Source organism: Cupressus sempervirens, chromosome 9, assembly GCF_028749045.1.
Source record: "Cupressus sempervirens isolate cs-2001-9-10 chromosome 9, ASM2874904v1, whole genome shotgun sequence".
Lineage (NCBI taxonomy): Eukaryota > Viridiplantae > Streptophyta > Pinopsida > Cupressales > Cupressaceae > Cupressus > Cupressus sempervirens.
The window spans coordinates 349,708,233-349,720,372 of NC_143126.1; the positions used below are offsets into that span (position 1 = coordinate 349,708,233).

Below are 12,140 nucleotides of genomic sequence, written 5' to 3' on the forward strand. Positions count from 1 at the left end.
TATCAAAAGGCTCTTTACAAACATACTATTAAGAAGATGTGGTGGTCTCTCCATGACAATAACTTTCCCAACATCATTAAGATTATTTTCATGCTGAAGACTGTCCGCCCAATAATAGACTACATGACAAAGGCAGTGGAGTTGATATCACATGCAGTAGGAAATAAAATCCAAATTGGGCCAGATATGGAAAATTAACAGTTGCCTCCAGAAGACTGGAGAAAAAAGCCAAGTTGTGATCAGCCCAGAAAGTGTGGCAACCAATACTATCTATCTGAGAAGTTGCCTTATGATCTGCAAATTCATGGGTATATTTGTGAAACAAGGTTTTGTAGAAAAGGAAAGGGAAGTGTGGTAGCCAAAGGGATAACCAGGTGTTATTCTCTCAGCATATGAACCTTTTATGTTGGTGTTTACTCAATAGAAAACAAAACTAAGGCTTTTGAAGAAGGGACACAAGCCCACTCCACATTAATCTGTTTATAGTCAGTCACATGTTCATTCCAACCCATTGGTTCATTTTGCCTCAAGTCCTCCTTGTTCTTGACTCTTCTCTTTGTAATCTCCTGGGCCAACCAGATATAGAATATCCTGAAAGTTATTGGAACTGCCTTTGGCTCCATCAATGATGCTTATTTGAATATTCCTTAAAATCATATGCTGACAGTCTCTTAAATGGTCCACACAGAAGTGAAACCCAAAAACACAATGCCGAGTTCAATGGAAATCGATTTAGAAGAGACACACACTCTCTCTCTCTCTCTCTCTCTCTCTCTCTCTCTCTCTCTCTCGTCGCTTCAAAATTCCTCTTTGATTCAATGACATGAAGTAAAGAATTGAGTTATCATATTTCCCCTCAAACCCTTTAAACTACATTACTGGATGCTCTCCCCCGCCACCCTGATGGAGACGTGGATGCATTCGGAGGTGGAGGCAAAGGCACACAGAAAGAACTCCACCACCCTATGGATGCATTGCATGTGCACTCCAGAGGTGGGTACCTTCCAGAGGTGCATAAGAAGCACTCCACAACCCTATGGATGCATTGGCGTGCATCTGTAGGGTGGTGGAGAAATTCCTATGCGCCTCTAGAAGGTGCCGCCTCTTCCTATGCCTTTGAACACATCCGCATTTGCATTTAGAGGGTCGGAGAGAGCATCTGATAATGTAGTCTAATGGGTTTGAGGGGAAATAAGCTAACTCAATTCTTCACTTTATATTGTTGAATCACAAAGGAATTTTGAAGAGACAAAGAGAAAGAAAGAAGGGGCATCTCTTCTAAATCGATTTCCATTGATTCTGCATTGTGTTTCACTTTTGCATGTATTGTTTACGCAATTGTCAACATATGATGTTAAGGAATATACAGACAAACATCATTGATAGAGTCAAAGGCAATTTCAATAATTTTCAGGATGTCCCATATCTGGTTGACCTACGAGATGGGCTTGGTTGCATGGGGATGCCCTTGAAGGTGCACATGAAGCATTGCACCACCCTGTAAATTCCAATGCATTCCCAGTGCATTCACGAGTTGGGGGAGTGCTTCTTATGCACCTCTAAGGGCATCTAGGAGGCCCAATGCACATGAAAACGTCAAAAGTGACATTTTCAAAACAATATATAACATGTGCTCATTAACATTTTTTTATTTTTTCCTCTAAACTCTAAAACAGCCCTGATAGAGCCCATTCATTGCTTTTTTATTTCAATTTGTTTGTTGCTTTGGTCTCTTCTCATTTGGTCTCCATTTTGGCAATTTGAAGGGTAAGTGATTATTGTCAAAGAGGACCATTTGTAGGGTGCCGCATAACTGTCACAAAGCAGATCTAATGTCTAAGGTAAGCACTTGATCTCATTCTCAAGCCTTTTAATGATTTCTTTTGAGATTTTGAAAAATTGTTTTGAGTTTGGGAAGAAACTTTTCACGATTTTTCATTTATTTAAGAAATAAAGAAACAAGTCTAGCTATCTATTTTTATATTTTTGTATCTTTTTATTGTATTTGTCTGCTTGACATTCATATTTTTTTTTCTAATTTAAATTTATTTATTTTCTTATAATACCAAGAAATCAAATTGTATTGTGCAAGAATGGCTGCCATTGGTAGTGAAAGTGTAGAGGGAGCTAGGAGCCAATAAATACAAATTTGAGATAGGATCTCCTTTATGGAGATATACCACAAGAATATCACAAGATTAAGAGGTGGGTCATATATTTGGAAGTGTAATGTATGTGACAGTAAACCATTCAACAGCTCATATTCTCGAGTTAAACTTAATTTTATAGGCCCTTCTAGTAAAGGAATAGGAGTATGCAAAGGCAAGAATAAGAAGGAGCTGTCTGATGCACAAATAGAAACATATGTAAATGAATAGTAAGAGGCTGATAGATTGGTTAGAGAGTCAAAAGAAACTTCTTATGGTGGTCCATATGGAAAGGGAAAATGCATTTATCTACTGAACCAGCTATATCCTCCAAACATCCATTCTTCCAAGTATCAAGAGTGGAAGAGGAAGTAGAATTACCACTCGGAAAGGAGGTCCATTGGACACGATATTTAAAATGGAGGCAAGAGATTTTTCTGATCAAGCCATTGCACTTTGCCTCCATACCAATGCTCTTCCTTTCAACTTGGTGAGATAACCATATTGGAAGGAGATGGTGGCAGCCATCAATAGTGCACCATCTGGTTACATGTCTTAAGGTATGAAATGGTATGTACAACCCTATTGCAAAAAGACAAGACTTCCTTTAAGCAATTAGATATTCATGGAAAACATTGAGTATTTCTATTGTTTCCAATGAATGGAAAGATACAAGAAAGCATCCATTGATATTGTGGTGGCAATGTTATTGAGGGCAATTAATTGTGAAGGGGAAGTGAAAGATGCACAATTCCTTTCCAAAATTCACCCTAGGGCATTGACATGGTGGGTAGTGAAAATGTGGTCTAGGTAATCACAAATAATGCAAAAAAATGTAGGGGTGTAGGTTCTTTGGTTGAGGCCAATACAACCACACTTGTTGGACACCATGTACAATACACTCCCTCAACTCAGTGATGCTAAAAATTGGCACTCAAATAGATTGGGTAAAACAAATATGCCAAGAGGGGGAGGGATATGTAGATCTTTGTGGCAAAACACCAAATTCCATAACTGATATTCAGATCTTTCTACAAATTGGAGTTGTTGAAGCTAAATTATACGTACTAAATTTAATTTTAACAAAGTTTATGTCATATTCAATTACCAAATTGTATATAAATTTGCTTAATTTTATTGACATATTGTTATTAACTAACTTAGGTTGTCAGACACGATTTGCATCTCATACTAAGTTATGAGACAACATGTCAAGGTGCAAGTGGCATTGTGCCCAATGATTATCTCCAAACAGTGGGGTATGGAAGGATTCAAATTTAGGGAGGGCCCAAAAGGTCAAGACATTGGTCTTGATGAAAATTGGTGGGCTCGAGTTCAATATGTATTGGATTTTACTAAGCCTATCATGACTACGCTCTAATTTGCAAGCATAGATACTATAACACCCTCCTTGGGAACCCAAGAGAAATAAACCTAACATGTTACAACGTTTACTAAACTAATTTTTTAAAAACTTTATACATCAAAGTAACAATGCAAATCCAATATATACAAACACAACAATTACACAAATACAAATTTCATTCCCCAAGAGTTCCTTCACATTGAGTCATGTTTAAGAAGTTTATGTTAATTAGCTTAAATCTCAAGTACAATGTTCATGATCATAAAGAAATAATAGATACATCATCTCATAAGAAAATGCATGAATACAATTGATATTATGAAATGCACCTAATGAATAACATCCACTGCACATGTCGCAAGGTATGCAAGAATAGATACAATGATAACAAAAGGGATGGGTATTATAGATTTTCCTTGCTTGGGGGATGTCTGTGATGGCATGGATAGAAAGGTGTACAAGGTAAAAATTGTAATAGAAACACATGAGAATGACCCCATAGAAAGAAAAACCTTATTCAATAAGGTGCAAACAATCATTCATCATATTTGGGAAAAGATGACTACCCCATTGCAATTCCGTGTATATGCCCTATCTCTAAGGTACTATAGTGTTGAAATACTCACTAGGCTAGATAGAGTAACACCATATGTAGATGAAAAAGTCGCTAATGGGTGCAACAAAGCTCTTCAAAGAATCTTGCAAGACGAAGAAGTGCACAAAAAAATAGAACAAAATTTGGCTTATTTGCCTTGAGGATTAAAAAATAGTCTAGTTGCAATAAGAGACTAAAACAACATGTGAGCTATCACATGGTGGTAGCTCTATAATCAACCATTTAAGTATCTACAACCTCTTGCAATCATGGTCCCCTCACAAGTGTTTTTTTTTTTATTTACCACTTCTATTAGTACTTAACATTATTTAAATACTTTGCATTTCTATGTTTAATTTTGTTAACACTATCCCAATTGCAAGTTCTTCCATCGTTGAAGGCAATTACAATACGTATTCCTTTATCCACTGATTGAAGCGTAACCGATTGGACTCAAAAAAAGCAAAAGACTTGATTTACATTCATACCAACTTGCATCTTTTGTTACACAAAGAGGAACACTACAAGGATGGCACACCAAGCTTTGAGATTTTGCCCCTGAATGTACCAACTTGGATGCAACCATTGAGGATCTTACTAGACTCACTACAAATTATAATGATGATAACATCATGATGAATGGTGCATCTAGTACAAGTGGAACCACTTTGGGTTCAAATGATCTTGAACTTACAACAATTTCAATGATCAGATTTTTTTGAGAATCATTATGATTCTAATAAGTGTTACTAAGAAATGCATCTGCCTCCCTCTGAGACGCATCTCATAGGCAGTTTGCATCTCCAAAGACCTCAAAAAAGGTTGGAGACTCCCTAACAAAGTCTCCTAAAGACTTTGAGTCTCTGAATCCAAAAAGTGAAGTCTCCCCAACGTCTCTTGATTGAAAAATAAATTTAAAATATAATATAAATTATTTTATGTATTTTGGCCCTCATTTTAATATTTTTTTAATGCAAACCAATGGCAATTTAAATGATTTAGGCATTTCAGTCATCATCATACTAAGTACTAGATGGTTTTTTTTTTTTTTCTTTTAGTTCTAAGTTTCTTGTTTGCATATCATGATTTAACATCAAACTATAGATACTTGAATTTCGAAAAATGAACATGCAATGATAATCTCAGTAATCATTATTCTAATATGATGATGATCATACACAATATTTAGAAATCAAGTTTGACTATGAGATATGTAATGTGACTTTTCAACTATTTGACTCTGTATTAATGTGACATTACTATTAGTATTTAGTTTTACAGTTTTACTATTTCTATTAAGTATTGGAATCTTTAAACTTTTAATGTCCAACATTCATATTTATAACTTTTCATTGTTCTTGTTTTCAAAGCACTATGTCCTGAATCTATGGCATTCTTAGGAATTATTAAATTATATTAAAACACATATCGCCGTCTCCAAGTACTATGTCTCCTAATTTTGAAAATATCCATACTGGTACCAATACCAATACCAGAGACCTCCAAGTCTCCCAGTCTCCCAATAGCGCTACTACTTAGTGAATCTTGATTGATGAACATTAAATCATGAACTACATTTTGATTTTCTAATTTGCATTGGAATCATGCACATAGACATATATTAAATGGCTTATTAGTTATTTGAATATTTGAGAACTATCAATTGGCATTTAATGTTTATCTTGATCAATGATGAAGTATCATACTATAAAATGATTTAATTTTATACATTTCTTTGCATACATACATATATGTGTGTGTGTGTGTGTGTGTGTGTGTGTGTATAAACACATCCAAACCTCAATAAACAAATCTCACATCCGCGCAGTCGATTCTCATACCTACATCTACATCTGCATTGAAATCGATAACTTAGCCTTTTGATAATATGAATAAGGCCAATTCTCATAGATAACCAAACAACAAGTACATTCTCCTTATTTGTGGTCACCAAGTGGCTAGAAATTGTGGTCCCTATTTTTAATCTCCCACAAATGATTTTATTTTATTTTTCAAAAATATTCCTAGGAAATGCATAATATCAATTTGGGTACATTTTAGTGGTATCAAAGCATTTGGCTAACATAAAAAGGACTTGTTAATGTGAATTATATCACATGTGGTATGTAATCTCCCAAATGGATATCCTCCCCAAGCTTGCTTACAAATAATTTTCAGAATATAAACATATATCTTAGAAATAAAACCAGAAGAAATAGTCAATATTGAACCAACAAATAACCAACAGATACTCATTAAAAGACTCCAAAATCCGTTATTGCATAATAAACTAGCAATACAATAACATGAATAATTTCTAATTCAATCTTAAACACAGTGAAAACAATCAGATTCAAGAGAAACCATAAAATGCACCTATAGTCTCAAATGTGAATTCTGATATGAATCCACCACAAAAGATGAATTGAGGCTACATCCAATCCACCCAAGAACTTGAGGGTTTGCGTCCTTGAATATAACTTGAAGGTTTCTTAATTTCTCCAAGAGAAATCTCAAACCAAATCAACATCCATGCATGCTGAAAATGAGCTCTCTCTTCATCTTTTAAGCACAATAGGATGACTCTTCATCTTCCTTAGCCTGTCTCTTCAATTTTTATTCTCTTTTCCCTTTTAAATGTTTGTTCCCACTTCAAAGAATAATATAACTTTATAAGCCAAAGTGATTTATTAATTCTCCTTTCAATTTTAAAGTCACCTTATTAAAACAAGTCAATCTTCAGACATTAAAATAAAAATCCTATCAAACTCAGAAAGTCATGTATAATAGCTTGCCAAAAAGCTCTCAGCAAGACACTCAAAGTTCAGTACTACAAACCTGAGAATACGGACCCTGACTTGCTATAAATAGTAAATATCAGAAAAATCTACTATCCTCACTCTGGTCTACTAGAAAGTGAAGATGCCTTATGTAGAAATTCACTCATACTGACCGCTGGCAAGACTTGGTTAGCCCACAAAAGAAAATGGAGTAAGGCCAATGACACATTAGAATTTAATGACTAGAAAAGGGGGCATCTCAGTCCTCCCTTCTCAAAGATTGCTTGCTCTTAAGCAATCGATGTCTACACATTGTAACTAAAATGCTTAGATCCCATATCAATCTCAAGGGAGATGCTCTGTGAAGTCGCTGCACCACTCTGATACAAGTAATATACCTTGAATTGGGAAACTTCTCATCAATTCTCCAGAACAATGCACAACTCATACTAATATCAAGATCTTGGATAACTCCACGTACATAATCTATCGAATCAACCTGCCATGTGCATGTGACTGATACTCCTAGGTCCAACAAACAAAAAGGCCACCCACCTTCTCAAATGTCTAGAATATCTTGTCGCTCCATGCTAAAAAGAAGTAGAATGTCTAAAATATTCAATTGCCACAATATTGGTCCTCTAACATGTATGTTGAAACTATAACTCAACTGAAGAGGCAAGTTAGACATGGCTTCCTCCTTCATGAAGGGAAGTGTAACAACCCAAGTATTATCATCATGCTCAAAAACGGTATAGCAACCGTAGGCCGGAGATAAACGAGGAGAAGAATTAATGGAAGTATGCTCATTTGCACTATCCTTTCCCCTTATACAATCCTTGGCCATACTATTAGCCAAGTCTCTATCCAAGGTTGATTTGTAATAAACTTTTTGTTGCTCAGTTAAATGTAACAAGGCTACCACCTATTGGTTGTAACCATTGTCCATTTGGGACTTTTGATCAATATCAAAAGGTGTTCCATTATCAAACTCAAATAATGGATTCTCCAATATCCAATCAGCACCCATCTCAAAAGTGAATTAATATGCTTCATCCAATCAACATTATGCTGGCTGAAAGTATTATCACAATAAGAATAAATATCTTCATACCTAACATCTATTGTTGCTACACAAAAATTGATACAAATGATGCTTCATCAACCAACAGACATGGTGTCATAAAAATGTTTACTGTACAGGTAAAGAAATCAACACATACAGACAATGAACACGAACAGCAGAATTATATTCGCATACACCAGACATACATTATGCTTCATAATATTCGCAATAGTAGATGATTGATGATTTACAATGATCCCAGACGGGATATAAATACTACCGCCGAACCTTCCCGAAGGAGTCCGTCGGCCACAAATATTCTATCCGCTACAAACTATTTACCGACGATGTCCGCTACAGAATACAAAAACACGGCCGGACATCACCCCGTCGGCTACATAATACAAAAACACCGCCGGACATCATTCCGTCGGCTACAGAAACACCGCCGGAACCATCCAGTCGGCTGACACCATCCCCCCCAAAAAGAAAAGTCGTCTCCAAACGACAATTACAACATATCTGAGACAAATTGACAAACAAAATATATCATCAAAGTGACTACAACAAGAAAAATCTGCTTCTGTCACATCACTTCCACATTCATCCCGTTACATCTGTAGCCTCTACTAACACAATACTGTCTCCTCAAGCTGACCTTGATTGCCACCTGTGCTGCTTTCTCTGTTTTCAATTCCACAGCACCCTGAGCCAAGTGTCGCTGCACTACCTCCAACTGGATGATTAGCTCCTCCCGAGCTCTCTATGCATCCACCAAGACAGCCTCCTAGCCAACACCTACTCCCAGTGCCTCGGTACACAAACAGTCCATGCCTACAGCAACTTCAACTCTTTTGAACTAGTCAGACTCCCACGACTGATATCCGCAACGACTGGGGGTCCAGGGGGCAACGCCCCCGCGGGGTCCTGTTAACACTCTAGAACCCACATAAAAATGCACGGAACGCACTGTTTTTGCCATTTTCTGCCAATTCCAGACTCTTCCTGGTAACCACTGCTGCTTCCCCTTCCCTTTGGCATCATCTGTTACTCATTCCGAACAACTTGATTTTGTCGTCGTTTTTTTTTACTGCTTCCTCTACAATCCACCATAAATCCTTCTACACACAGAAATTCTTCTCCTTCCCTACACAAATTCCATCTTGGCTCCTGCAATTTTACTGTGCTGTCGCTAAACTCAAAAGCGCCCAAACTAAATATGCCATATTTTTCCCACTCCTCACAAAATCCTGAGCTTCTCCTTCTCGCAGAACAAGCACTCTTATTTATGTCTTTGTTTCCCCGCGGAGATATCTGGCTGGAGGAGGGAATGGAGTCTGACGGAAATGTTTTTTACCCGCGGCCTTTCTAGTGGAGGAACTTAGAAGTTTTATGCCCGCGGCTAATTTTTGGCGGAGGAGTTCGACCGGCGGAGACACTCTAACTGGCGGAGGAGTTTTTTTTAAACCCGCGGCCTTCTTTTTTACCGGCGAAGACTGCCCGCGGACCTTCCCTTATTACCGGCGGAGAAAGACTGTTTGGTGATCAACGCAGAGGAGAGAGCGGAGTCTTTCTGGCAGAAAGATTTTTAAGTCCGCGGGGCTTTCCTTGGCAGAGAACTTTACAAGTTTTATGCTGTCCGCGGGGCTTTTAACAACCCGCGCGGGGACATTCCTGTCACTTCCGCGGACATGCTGCTGCCCGCAGGGTCTTTGACTCTGCCCACGGACAGGCTGTTGCCCGCGGGGCTTTGACTCTGCCCGTGGACAAGCTGTTGCCTGTCCGCGGGGCCTCCAAAATTTTTTCTTTTTTTTCTTTTTTTTTATTCAATTTTTATTTTTATTTTTATTTTTTTTGTTTTGAACAAATCAAATAACAGAGGTACCTCCATTTTGCCTCCAGACGTCGCCATTCTACAACGATGACGGAGCCAGCTGGCCATCCTGTGACAGCAACGGAGTCTTCCTGGCACCGTATATTTTGAATTTGGATCTGTTGACTGCCGGAGGTACCTTCTGCCCGTCCAAAGTTGATAATCTGATCGCTCCATTGTCGTCGACCTTCCGAATCTGATATGGTCCAACCCATCTACCCTTAAACTTTTCCACTTTGATTTCATTCTGACCGTCGTACGCCTTACGTTTGTTCTGTGCCACCTCCGTCGCCCACTATGCCTGCGGTCATCGCACAACTGGATTATTTCCTTGCTGTCGGTGCCCTTCTACTAATTTTATACTGCGGTGTAGCCTTTTCTTTCCGCACGGTCTATTCACCATGTACCGGACAGTGGGATCTTTCATTTTTCTGTGTTCAAACTGTATGTTCTTCCCCTCAGCTTCAGCCATGGCAGCTTTTCCTTCTTCCGCTTCCCTGCATTCCTCTAGACATTCATTTTCTTTTGTTTTGTCACGTTCGTCGACCGGTAACATATTGCAACTCGGAAACAGTTCGTAGTCTTCTATCTGCCAATGGTAAAGGCCATTCACCGAGTCTAGGTCATCGTCATTCGATCTTCCGTCTAGTCTCAATATTCCTTCTTCATCCGGTTCCATTCTCTTCTTTCCTTCATCATCACTTTCATCGTCGCTTTTTGAATCTGACAATGCTGCCTCCTTGCTGACCATTTGTGTGTGCAGGTCAATTGTGAATCTTTTGCATCCGTGCTCCATTGATAGGGTATTTCGTTTCCAATCATGTTTTACTTTTTCTTGCACCAACCAATCCTGTCCCAGAATAGCATCATATCCTTTTATTTTCAATGGAATGACTACAAAATCCAATAAAAATGATTGCGTACCAATTGTTACCGGTTGCGCTTTCAAGATTCCCAACGGTTTGATTCCATGTTGGTCTGCCGTGAGCAACTGAAATGCAAGTGGCCACAATGTCGGCTTTCCCAACTTCTTCCAAGTATCCTTCGGCAACACATTCACGCCGGACCCTCCGTCGACAATTGTTCCTGTCAAAACATTTTCCAAAATCCCTATCTCAACGACCGCCGGATGTCGTCCGGATGTGAGTGCCAACAGCATTGGGTCTGTTGTCATCACTTCCCTACTATCCCTTCCTGTGTCCTCCGGTGCTTTCGGAAACGGTGTATGATTCAGAATGGCCGTCCATAACTGGGGCATTGTGAGAAGGTCACTTATCTTGACCGGTATCTGCATTTGTAAGATCTGTCGTACAATGTTTTGTTCTGCAGAATTCCTTGCTGAAGTGTCGGCGGTGTCCGGAGGTATTACTACTTGAGATACTTTTCCAACCTCCGCCCGTGCTGCCACAAATTTCTTCTTTTCTTCGACAAGGTCCGGGTATTCTTTTGCTTGTTGACGCATAATCGCCAGAACTTCTTCCTCATCCGCTCCAATAGTGATCAAGTTCACTCCGAATTTTGGACATTTTGAGTCGTCATGATCGCCAGGTCCGCACCATCGGCACAATAGTTGAGGTGTATTTGCTGTTGGACATTCCCGTGCAAAATGCCCCCACAAGTTACATGCTCGGCACTGAATAATCGATCATCCGTTTGCATCATACTGAATCCAACTTCTGCTCGTATTGGTATTGTTATTGTTGTTATTTTGTCCACGCCGATTATTCCTGTATCCTCCAGATGTAGCGCCGGCAGCATTCATGTTTCCGTTACCACCTGACGGGGAAGCCTCTTGTGTGAGAAGCACCTGCGGAGATCCTCTTGTTTTCATGTTAAAGGGGCAATCTTTTGTCGAATGTCCCATGATCTAACAGATGTCACAGAATTGGTTCTTCGGACACGATCCTTAAGTATGAGCGTCGGTCTTACATTCCGTGCACCACAATTCACTACCTTTTGGCTCTTTCTGCATATTTTTAAACTCCATCATTCGAACCATATCCTTCTGTAAGGCACGAACCTTTTTGCTACTACCTTCGTCGTCGCTGCTATCATCTCCAGCAGATTCGTCATCATCAGAGTCAGAGGAGCTAGTTTTCTTCTTCTTTGTCTTCTGCGCACTTTCAAGGTCCAGTGCTCTATTATAAGCATCGACATATGACGATGGTGGTACAATTTTCATTTTCCTCCACAACTGTGAGCGTAGGCCTCCACAAACCACCTTTTCTGCAATCCGTCCGCTGGCTTGCTTTCCATTTTGTTTATTAAGTCTTTTAATCTCCTGGCGTAGACATGGACAGTTTCGTGCTTCCC

General features: G+C 38.9%; 1 protein-coding gene across 2 annotated transcripts in view; it reads right to left on the reverse strand.

Annotated features, from left to right (window-relative positions):
- Positions 1-12,140, reverse strand: part of LOC149538750 (F-box/LRR protein) — a 224,082-nt gene that overhangs the window by 26,590 nt on the left and 185,352 nt on the right. The gene's annotated exons all lie outside the window — the stretch shown is intronic.